The following is a 12,360-nucleotide window of genomic DNA, read 5'->3' as shown; positions in this document are numbered from 1 at the left end:
ATTTTTCAAATCTACTATCAACTTAGATATAGGTATAGTGTTTATTCCTAGACTTTTTGCAATGAGTAGGTGCTTTCACAATCAATTATAAGTATAAGATTTTAAAGGTTTTACCTCAATAGGTTTTTGGGGTCTTGATTATAGAGAATTGGCAAATGGAGCTCTTTTGTTGAGAGAAACATGTACCATTGCTCTTTCCATGTTTGCTTCTAAAGTGGGATCTTCACCTTCGTCTATCACTTTATTTCTCCCTCAGTGAAGGTTACTTTGGAAACTTTCCCTTTGGTGGTTAAAATTGCTTGATTCTAGCCATGAAATTGTCCTTGGAAAATTGGTTGACCTAACCTTGAGCATTGTCCTTTAAAGTGGCCGAGTTCATTGAAATGGAAATATATTGGTATACAATCTTGCAAGAATTTGAGACTCTTTTTTCATTTGTAGATCTAAGGTTAGGTCAACCAATTTTCCATTTCAATGTAGTTGTTTCCGTCTTCTTCCTTTGGCTAGTCTAGAATTGGAATAAGGTTAGGTCCATTGAAATGGAAATATATTGGAAAATTTATTTTGATAGTATAAGGTTATTATGAAGTATACAATCTTGCAAGAATTTGAGACTCTTTTTTCATTTGTAGCTTGCAATGGAGCTAATTAGATTTCTTTATTACATCAAGTAGATAATTGGAATCAAGCTAGGGAGGATTTTGGTTTACAACAATCCTAATTATGAAATTCAGGTACATCAATAGTTTTGTAGGTTAGAGATTCATCAAATATCTTTAGGCCTTTGTATATTTAGGGAAGGATTTAAATGTGGTTCTTCAAAGATGAATAGCTTGACTAGCTTAAGGTCTTCCATCCACTTGATTCTTTTAACGTTGCTCTGGATACAGTGGCAAAGGGTTAGTCATACCATCCAAGATCCTTATGAAGTGTCCCTACCAATCAAAATCAAGGAAATGCATCGTTGAGATAAACTTTGCTTAGAATACCGATAACTTTTTTCAATCTTCATTACTTTGAAAGAGATTCCACCGATAGTTAGAAGGTGAATCATTTTTACATTGAACATTTCTTTAAAAATGAACACAATAAATATGCTTGTATTTTAATTTCATTTCACTCTCTAATACCAAATATGATATGCCTACTTTGAGACATCCTTAGCGATACAATTTAGTGGTCCATCTTCGAGATTATTTTCTAGGTGAAACCATTCGGTACTCTATTTAATAACATGAGATTGCTATCTAGACTCTCACGAGTCCACTTCCCAATGGAATTTCTTATTCATTCCCATGACAATTGACTTGAATTTCGCGTTCTAAGTAAACTAATGTCACCTATTTGGATTAACTAGCATTGATCTTTGAGCAACTACTTGTGCTAGATTGCCCAAAGTCGACTCGTATCACACTTGGCTCAAGGAGAGGTAGAGTGTGAGTACCTCGACCCCTCTTTTCATAAGGCAAAGTCTCACTCTGTTCCCCTAAAATGATATGGAGTTAAGGTTCTAATTTATTCTATAGGTCAACATTTCATATACTATAATGCATTGAGTTTGTAAAAAAGCTCTTGGCTTATTGAGACCATCCTCTCTTAGATAACATTTGTTAGGAATCATACCCTCCTAGTTTTCTTGGTTGGGTAGTTTTTAGTTTTCTACTTACCAAATGCATTTAAGCTATACACATAAAATCACTTTTTTTTAAATTAATACTTTTAATCACAAGGTTCATTCAAGTAAGTGAAATCACAATACAGAAACAGTAAAATCAATCCTTTGGAAAGCAACTTCTTTATTTAGTAAAGATTCTTATATAAGTATTCACCTTTTATCCATATGGAAAAATGGCACGAATACCTTGATTTTCCTAAGATCTTTACCCCTAAATTATAATGGGACCCTTAAGAAGTCCTTCTGGAATCACATAGGGATTTGGATGATTCCTAGGAGTCTAACAGTTTATTTGCAAGAGCCTCCCTAGCACCCTCTATTCGTCATGTTCTAAGGATTCCCCCACAGAGGGGCCTCTCACCATCAAGGTTTGCTCGAACTCTCCAAGGTGGCAAAAGCTAGTCCCCCTTGGAAAGGGACCGTCGACAACTAGCATTGGGGGAGGTCTAGCATGCTTTATTTTTATCCCATTTCAAACTTAGTACATTAGGATTTTGATTCAATTTAATCAACTTCCTAAGTGCATCAAGTAAAACTTGTATGCACCATTATAAGCATAATCAGTTGTCTCTTAAGTAATATTTCTACACAATATACACAATTTAGTAAATTTTAATATACAAAATATCCATTCAATAATTTCTAATGACAATATACACAATTTAATATTTTTTCTTAATCCTAATAATGGTAGAATTTTCTCTGAAGAGGATACTTCCAATCAATAGTTTAATTACCTAATTTAGCTATATTGATTTACATTATATGATTTATAAATGCCAAGAAAAATTATTTTAAGCATATTTTTAATATTTATGAATTCAAAAATACTAAAAGAATATTCTTAATCCAAAAATTTTCGCTTTTCCTATAGCTAAAGAAATACTCTTGATGCGATTTTCACTTTCCCCCATAGTTAAATACATATTCTTAATACAAATTTTTACTTTCTAATTCTTACTAAAATTTGTTGTGGATTTTTCTAATAATCCCTCCTAGGTAAATAGTTGATTTCTTTGATGCACTCTATTTATACGCAGCCAATGATAATTTATTCAATGGATTGCAATGTCATGCAATTTATCCTAACTTTCAGAATTTAAAACTCTAAATTAATAACCCCTTACTTGTTTCAACATTTCTTTCCTATTGAATTCCCATTAAGCTATAACTTCTTCATCAAATAATAAACTCTTTTACTTAGATTCTTATTCATATATCAATAAATGATCATTAATCTATGAAAGAACCCAGTTGTGTTACATGTGATGGCATGTAACATCATTAATCTATGAAAGAACCCAGTTGTGTTACATGTGATGGCATGTGATGGCATGTTCATCATGTTCACGGTTGTATTCGTAGCTCCTATGCTCCTTGCTCAAAAATATCATCTCTTTGTGATATGCCCTAATAAAGTCATATTGAAATTTTTTTTACATGTATGTAGATAGAGTTTGAAAATGATTTTTGGGTCATTTTAAGTGTTTTGATAAATTTTGACAATGGTGAATTTTTGGTCAAGGTTTTTCTAACTTTTAGGCATGAGACTTGTTTTGGAAGTTGATTTGTGGTCAAATGGACCAAATTTAATCAAAGTTCTACTCATGGTGCTCAAAGAGGAGATTTTTATGAGAATATTTTATCATCTCATAGGCTTGGTCCAATTCTTCACCATTTTGAAGGTATGAGTCTTCGAAAAAAAATAAAAAAATTCAATGCTAAAAACAACATATCTTGCTTTTTGTACTTTCTTTTTGTTTTTGGTAAGTCGTATGACAAAAGAGATGATTTGGAGGATTTCATCAATTTTGACATACTTTTCTTGGAAAATGCAACATTCCTCGAAAAAGCCTATTCTGGATGTGTAAAGCCACCTTGGCAAAAAGCTGAATGAATAGTTATTTTTATCATCCTTGTCATTTAAAATCTGAGATAGAGAGCAAGAGTGTGATTGTGAGTGAGATCATGATTCTATTATATACATGAAGTTAGCTTGAGGGTGGTTGGGAGGTTTGAGCTCTACATTGGAGTGCAATATTTGATTGTGCTATCTATTGCTATGTTTCCTTCAAACTCTAATATATATTTCTCTTTCTATCTTTCTATTAGTATCTCTTTATCAGAATTGTGTTGAATTGTGACTAGTCGTGTTGCACTCTTTGAGGCCATCATAAATAGGGAGTCCATGTCTGCTCGCTTTGGGTCATGATTAGGAGTCTCGATCGGTTATGTGGATTCCCCGTGAGGAGTTGGGAATTTGACAGAATGTAATAGGATGAAATTTGTGAAAATGTTGGATCTAGAGCATGGTAGGAGTTATGGCGGTTGGAAGGTGAAGAGTGCACTCATGAAGACATACAGTTGGAGATAGAATGTCACACAAGTGAATTAGGTTCCAAGATTGAGACTTGGACTCATAAACACAATCTTGTGTGGTTGGATAATGACTTAGACACTTAACTGAAAGGACAAGAGTACCATCATATTACATTACTCATCTTGCAAGTACAATGCTTTATATTAGTTGGGTTGTTCCACTCTCCTCACTGTGCATATGGGATTCAGGACATCTCTTCCCAGAGCATACATCATTTGTCATTTCTCAACACCCCCCCTCAAATGACAAATTCCTACACTTGTTGGCTTTTGCCCCCCCTACATGGTGACATGGCCTAGGAGACTAGCTCATAGGCAGCCTAATCAAGTTAAAGCTTGAAACTTTACATCTTTGGCAAGGGTTTTTACAAAGCAAATCCACTTAGGGAAACATATAGATCCACTATGGGAAAAACATATGAAAGATACAATGAAAAATTATTTAGAACAATTTATCAGAGTTGTTGATGGTAGCGGAAGCATCTTCTTCTTCTCTTTCATTCATGAACCGATTATGGTGGTTACCATTCTGCATCTGTTGTGCTCTTTTACAGTGGGAACATTCACTCGCTATATGGCCAATCTTACCACAATAATGACATGTCATCTGAACTTTGTTATCATGGTGTTGAATCCTCGACCTCTTCCTTTGGGTCCAGTAGCTCCTTTGGTGTATCAGAGATTTTCCCTAGATGATGGAACACCATCTTTTGCATTCTTGTTCTTTTGTTTATTCTCTACTCTTCATCAAGAAGAGAGTGCTCAATATTTTTAAGTGAAAGATTTGGAACATTACTTAGGGTGGACACAAGATTCTCATATGGATCCTTATTTACACTTGCAAGCAGTATGGCTATTGCTTCATCTTCATCAATATTCTTCTTAAGATTTGCAAGTTGGGTTTTTAGGCTCTTGGGCTTGTTAATGTGTATGGTCATGGAAGTAGTGTCTTTTATATCTAGTCTATGAAATTGCATGAGTAATTTTACATTTGAATTTGGGTACCAAACATTTGTCAAGTTCCTCCCAAGTAGTTCTAGCATCTCTAATGCCAGAGATATGATGTAGCACATCATCACTTAGTCCCCATGCAATGATGGCTAGTGCCTTGCTATTTATCTTCTTTCATTCTTTGGTTTTTGGTGGAGCTACTGTGTAAGGATCCCACTTTCTAAATCTTCTTTCCCATCATCTGCATCACCTTCATCATCTTCAAAGAGATCCCAGAGGTCTTTCCTCAGGAGGTAGTACATGGTCTTTTCCTTCTAGGCATGGAAACCTTCTCCATTGAACTTTACTATTTGCTCAATCTTTGCCATGTTGATAAGCTACAATTAATCAGCAAAAGACTTGTATTTCAATGTGTCAAGAGACACAAGAAGATCAATGTCAAATTGATACTAGTTGAGTATTAATGCATACTAGTCGATGGTTGATTTGCTTTGTCTCACGAACTTTGTGGATGACTTTTGAGCTTACTCTTGGGCACTTCTAGATCTGTAATGAACTTCAAAGAGTGTAGCTCAGTGATTAAAATCACTGTTGATAGCTTCATTGAGAAGAAACAATGAAAAATGTCAAACTTTGAAGCTTTGGCTATGGCTACCCACAACGATGATAGTTAGGGTTTCATAGATTGTGACAGATAGAGAGAGAATTTTGGGGAGCCCTTTCATCTTGAGATTGGACTCTTGGGATCTTCAAATACCCCACAAAGATATGGAGAATTGCGCTTATGTTGGATGCTAGATCTGATCGAATCCTTGCCTGCGAAATTTGTGCCAGTTTCATGTATTTCTACAATGTTGGGTCTTGCAGGGCACACTGTCTACCTGTGATGTGATGAGGAGGAGTGCCTCAAGTTGGAAAACAACTCTCTTGAAGAGAGCAAGGGATACGATTCCTTAGTTTGCTCACACTACTTCCTCCAAGATTAGTAGGTATGACAATTTGCAGGCACAGTCAGGACAACAAGCAATAATTTGTGCAATGCTAGGTAGAAAATACACCAATGTCCTACTGTAAAGTGACAAAAAATCCTTCTTGAGTCAGGGAACACTTCTTTAGAAGGATGCTTGAAGGGATTTGGCTTGTAGAGGGAGATCCAAGAGCTCAAGCAAGTTTCTCTCACCTTGTATTCCCCCCCTTTTGGAGAATTTTCAATTTTGATTTTTTTCCCTCTCACGAAATCAGTTTGACCCAAAAGTTGAGAAATAGACCACTTTCCCTCTCTTCTCTATACTTGTGAATTTTTGTCTCCATTGAAGCCCCTTGCTGAGAGTAATTAGGGTTTTGAGCATTCTTCTTACCTCTACATTTTCTTCTCCATGCAGCTCTAGATTTTGGGCAAAACACATGTGCCCATCTCTCTTTACATTTTCTATTGTTTGCTATTTTTTCAATAGGTTTTGATTTTTTTTCTTACTATTATTGTTGTTTTATTGCAGAGGTTGTTTTGGGTAGGAGGTAGAGGTGCTAATCTCTCTCTCTCTCTCTCTCTCTCTCTCTCTCTCTCTCTCTCTCTCTCTCTCTTCTTACCCCCTTCTCTCTATGTGTTGTTTCTCTTGTATGTTGTGTTTTCAATAGAATTTGATATTGGTTCTAATTGTTGTTTTTTTTGTTGAGATATTTGCAATCACACTTACTTTAGTCCCTTTGTGAGAAGTAGTGAGGGCTCAGGACCAGAATCCCATATGCACAGTAGGAGAAAGTACCACCACTCAATTCCTATAAAGCATTGTACTTGCACTCTTTTTCTTATGCAATGATAGTACTCTTTTCTTTTCAGTAAAGTGTCATGTCACTGTCAATACACAAGATTGTGTTTATGAGTCCAAGTCTCAATCTTGGAACCTAATTCAGTTGTGTAACAATTTGTCCTAGTTAGGGTCAATGTCTTCATGAGTTTCTTTTTCCTCTTTCAACCTCCATAGCTTCCGCATCTGCCATGCTCTAGATCCCACGTATTTCACATGGTATCAGAGCTCAGTTGAGCATGGCCCAACTCTGCTTTCACTCCTCACAACTCCTTTCCATCTCTTCTCAGCTCAGTTTGAGTAGTGGACCCTATCTCCAACTTCATTTGCATTCCTACCTTCAATGAAGCTTCCATGGTAGCCATAGACAATAGCACTCTGTCAGTTTGAAGCTTTCATATCTCTCTCCACATGCCAAATATCTCTGAACTTTCTTCTGGAGAAGTGTTTCTCTACTTACAAAGCCCCTTCCTGGCACCTCAATCATTGAGATTGGGCAACTATAGCTTCAGCATTGCCTCTTTTCAGAGTTGCTGCCATAACTGTGTCTGTGGATAGCACCTACCTATCTCTGTTGGAGTATCCATATCTCATCAACCCGGCCATATCTCTTGAGAGTTGTTCTTCAGGTCAAGGCGCAACTTCTTAGCACAAAAATCAAGGAGATTGATGCACACCATGCCCGAGATTTGCATTTTTCCAAATCTGGGCATAGTTTTGATAGCAACCACTTTGACGGCTTAGATCTCTCAACTCAAGCATACTGAGTACAAACCCTCTTAGGGGACCCATTAGTGAGGGTCCTCCATCTCAAAGGGTTTGAGTAGATTCAACCTGTGGAGCGCGTAGTCACTTACCTTTAAGCTCATTTTTCCTTCATTTTTTCTCTCCTGCCACTTAAACCAAGCCAAGGCCACTCTAATATGAAGTTTTCAGCAAGTATTCAACCATCAAATTAGCAAGGAGGGAAAGCTATGAAGAGTTTTTGAAGATCATCAAGTCAAACTCAAGCAACAAACATCAAATTTCAAACTAGTATCTTTTGATACTTCACTACCATTGCTAGTGTCTTTTGACACATACAAAGATCAACTCATTCCTGGTTATTCTCAGTCATTTGAAGCTAATTTGCTGCTAGTCTCTTCAGTTGAACATGGGCAAAGATTCTCCAACTGCCCGTTTCAAAGGAGTCGGGTTTCATACCTGGCAGACCCACATCAAATTGATCCTGATAAAGGAGGGCCTCTGGGCCATTACCACTGGAAAAGAAAACAATCCTTGTGATGCGGATCTTGCCCTCACTTGGCAAAATAATGATGATAAGACTCAAACTGAAGCTAGATGATAGCTATATCCACCATGTGGATAACTGTGAGACCTCACAAGATACATGGAAGAGACTTGACACCTTGTTCGGTGCACACTCTAAATCATCAAAGTATAGTCTCCTAATTGAGTTTTTTAGGCTTGAAACGAAGTCTAGCACATTAGTTGCCACACATCTAAATTACATGGAAGGACTTCTAACCCAACTTGCAGGAATCAACATTAAAATGGAAGAAGATGTTTGCATCGGTGTTTTGCTTAAGAGTTTGCCTCCTGAATATAATAATGTATCAACAACTTTAATCAACATGCCAAATCTTGAACTTGTTGATATCCATGCATCACTGTTAGAGGAGGAAAAGAAGCTAAAAACTAAGGTAGAACCAAGTACCTCTAGAGATGAGTATGCATTATATGTTGGGAAAAAGTACAAAGGCAAGAAGGATTGGCTCTTCTGTGACTTGTGCAAAAGAACCGGACACACCAAGAAGTTCTGCCACACCAGAAAGAGGTCCCAAAAGGCCTATCTAGTTGCAGTGAAAGAAGAAGAAGAAAATGGAGCAAAGGAAGAAGAAGAAGACCACCAGGAGAAGGACAAACCTCATCAGTCCTTCTATTCAGATAGACTTTTTTAGTTTTGTATTTCCTAGCCCTCATGCCTCAAACATAGACTTGTAAACTCCTCAGTTATCCTTATACTACAGCCTCTGTACACTTTGTAAGGTCCCTGCTAAAGCCTCTAGATGTCCATCATGTTTGTGGTACCCACACTTAGCCTTTTCTGCGACAGCCTCTGGTGTTTTTGCCATGTTTATGGTGTACCCACACTTTTCAGGTGTTGCTTTCACTAAAGCCTCTACACACTTTGTACTTTTGGTTGTGATTGAGGAGGGGTGTTGAGATATTTGCAATCACACCTACTTTAGTCCCTTTGTGAGAAGTAGTGAGGACTCAGGACCAGAATCCCATATGCACAGTAGGAGAAAGTACCACCACTCAATTCCTATAAAGCAATGTACTTGCACTCTTTTTCTTATGCAATGATAGTACTCTTTTCTTTCCAGTAAAGTGTCATGTCACTGTCAATACACAAGATTGTGTTCATGAGTCCAAGTCTCAATCTTGGAATCTAATTCACTTGTGTAACAATTTGTCCTAGTTAGGGTCAATGTCTTCATGATTTTCTTTTTCCTCTTTCAACCTCCATAGCTTCCACATCTGCCATGCTCTAGATCCCGCGCATTTCACATTCTTGCAGAGTCTATTTGGAGCAAGAGACAAAAGTGTTAATCTCTCTCTATTTGTTTTTTTTTTTGGTTATCTTTTCAACACAACATGATGTTAGTTCTAACCCTTGTTGTTGTTTTATTGCAGAGATAATTTTGGGTGACATTGCATAAATGCTCATCTCTCTCTCCCTCTCTCTTTCTCTCTCTACGTTTCCTCTTTTCTATTGTTTTTTCAATATACCTTCATGTAAATACTAACTCTTGCTATTGCCTTTTGTAGAGATCAATTTAGGAAGATTGGATATGTGCTCATTTCTTTCTCTCTTCCACATACTCACACACTCTCTCTTTCTTCCTCTCTACATTATCCCTTTTCTACTATCTTTACAATAGGATTTGATGCTAGTTCTAACTTAAGGATCAATTGTTGTTGCAGCACTTAACACAAGGTAGAGTAGAGATTGTATAGCTCAATTTACAGGTAAATCTGTCACAATTTATAGGTAAATCTGCCATATTTTGTGGTGCCAAAATTTATTCATTTAACTAGTGACTTTTATGTTTGAGGGGATTGATGTTTTCTTATGTCCATCATTTGCAATGGGTTTTGATCAGCAACGATTCAATATTATCTTCAGCAGATCAGCTTATAGGTAAATTAGTCCTATTTTGTATTACTTCTATTCATGCAGTTATCTAGATATTTTTTGTTAAAAGGGTTTAATGAAAGTATTTTTGTTAAAAGAGATTCGTGCATGTATTTTTTTATACATGCAAGTATTGTACAAGGTTTAGGTGAAGCATATAATTCTCAATTGACTATTTTGATGTGCTAAGTGATTCCTTTGTGCTAGATAATATGAATATGTTGGAAGACGATGGTTTAAAAATTCTCTGCTTTATTGGTCCAGTGTGTCCATTCGGATCTCCATGCCAATTGGCAATGATCCATAAAACTCTTATATCATATCACCCATATAACGCACAATGTGTTGAGTCTTAGAATATCTCAAGTGTCAATCCAATGTGCCTGTTAAGATTTGCATGCCATGTGGCTACTATCCTTGTAACAACTACTCCATAATACCCATGTTTCATACAATGTATTGAGTCAAATCGGACTCCTATTCATTTTAATAAAATTTATTTGGGCAAAACTTCTCCTAGAATTCTTGTGCTATTCTTTTCATTATATTTCATGTATATGATATGATTAAGTGACGCCTTGGAATTAAATCTATACTTTTTTCAATATACATATCCACATGCATTTTGATATTGATGTTTGTGTTCGTTTACAAAAGTGTAAACATCTCTTAATGCCATGTTGATTTGTATGGCATATTAGTGATTACTTAATAGACTTAAAATGCTTATTATTTAGGGGTTAATACATACTTCTTTACATCTAATACGTAGGCTATAATGCTTGAAAGAATAAGAAGCATTCTATCGATAGAAGTACATAACATAAAAGATGAAGAAGGGAATACATCATTGCTCGTATTAGGTATATATGCGTCCAAGTATGAAGGGAGTGAAAGCATATGCAATTGCAGATGTATCAAAGTATTGGAAGGGTAAAATTTTAGCTCTCAAACAAAGGAATGTTGATTCTAACCTTGTAATAGAGGCATTTGTACAACATGTATTCATGCAAAAACAAATATATATTGCGCCCACTGTGCCCTTTCAACGAAACATTGCAAATAGTAAGTGTTTACAACTCATTGAGAATGAGAAATTTCATGATATCTATGTAACTACTTGTCTCGTATTTACATAAGTATGTCCTTTGAATCGCTGTGAGTGACAAAATGTTGAGACTTTCACAGGTTCTTTTAAGTGTTACCACCTCGAAATTGGTAGATTGCTCTTTGAGGGGCATACAACTAAGCAGCTCCTAGAGGACCTTGCTTTTTTCTATGAATCCAAGTACATATTACCAAAGGGGGGTCGAGAATATGGAACCCTTGAGCCTTTTCACATATTAAATCTCAATAGCATCGAATGGCCATTGTGTAGTAGCAACATTTTGCACATGTGTAGCACAAAAGTTTCTGTAGGCATATTTAATTCTATGAAGCCAAGCACTGCTCAAAGAATGTACATCTAAGTTGGTTCATACCGATTGTAATTTTTGTATTTTTGCACACATATTCAAGGAATGTGAGGGTTTGAGATGTATCAAAAGCACACACGTCATAAAAAGTGCAGTAGAGGATTATGTAACAAGGATTCTAGGCAAAACTTGGACATAAAAAATGACTCACAGTCTTGACATAGTGGAGTGTAGAGTCACAATAAGGGACATGGCTTTCAGGTAAAATTTTTCTCTTTTAGTTGACTATTATCTTACTTTGGGATGAATCGGCTAACTTTCCTTTCCAGTTACATATACTTTGTCACACGGTAGACTTTATGCCTAGTGTTCAAGTATCATAGATGGAGGAGGCTCAAGGGTAAATGGTTGTGCCTTGATCAAGGCATGCCTAAAAGTACAGTTGCGGATGCTACTCTCATTTGTGAGGGCCGAAAGCCCCAACTGTTGCAAATGGAGGATGATTGCCCCTTGAGTATAATGCACCAATAAATTACAATGTTAATGCAGAATCCACATGTTAGCTTCTAGTTTAAACTAGATGGTAGGAAAATTCAAAGCCGAGTTGAGGATACGGTTACCAATGGAAAGTGTGTGGCTCCACATATTTTAGAAATTGTAGAGTCTCCATAAAAATCCCAACACCGCAAATTGTAATATCCAACACCTATAAAATTTTGTACTTTTTTTGCCAATAGATATTGTCGCTTACAAACTTGCAATATTTAAAACTTATGGTATTTATGCAAAATCATACACTTATTATACACTTTCCACATAAACACATTTACATATGCATGTAAACTTTAGAAAGATGTAGTAATGCCATGACTAAATATAATATGCAAATAGCTTTTAATGGTTTAAAACTTAAGGTTTTTAAGGTAAAACTAG

This window comes from Lygodium microphyllum, chromosome 23 (assembly GCF_053477565.2).
Source record: "Lygodium microphyllum isolate KBCC chromosome 23, Lygodium_microphyllum_v1.1.10, whole genome shotgun sequence".
Taxonomy (NCBI): domain Eukaryota; kingdom Viridiplantae; phylum Streptophyta; class Polypodiopsida; order Schizaeales; family Lygodiaceae; genus Lygodium; species Lygodium microphyllum.
The sequence above is the reverse complement of the archived record's forward strand: the minus strand, read 5'-3'. Positions refer to the sequence as shown.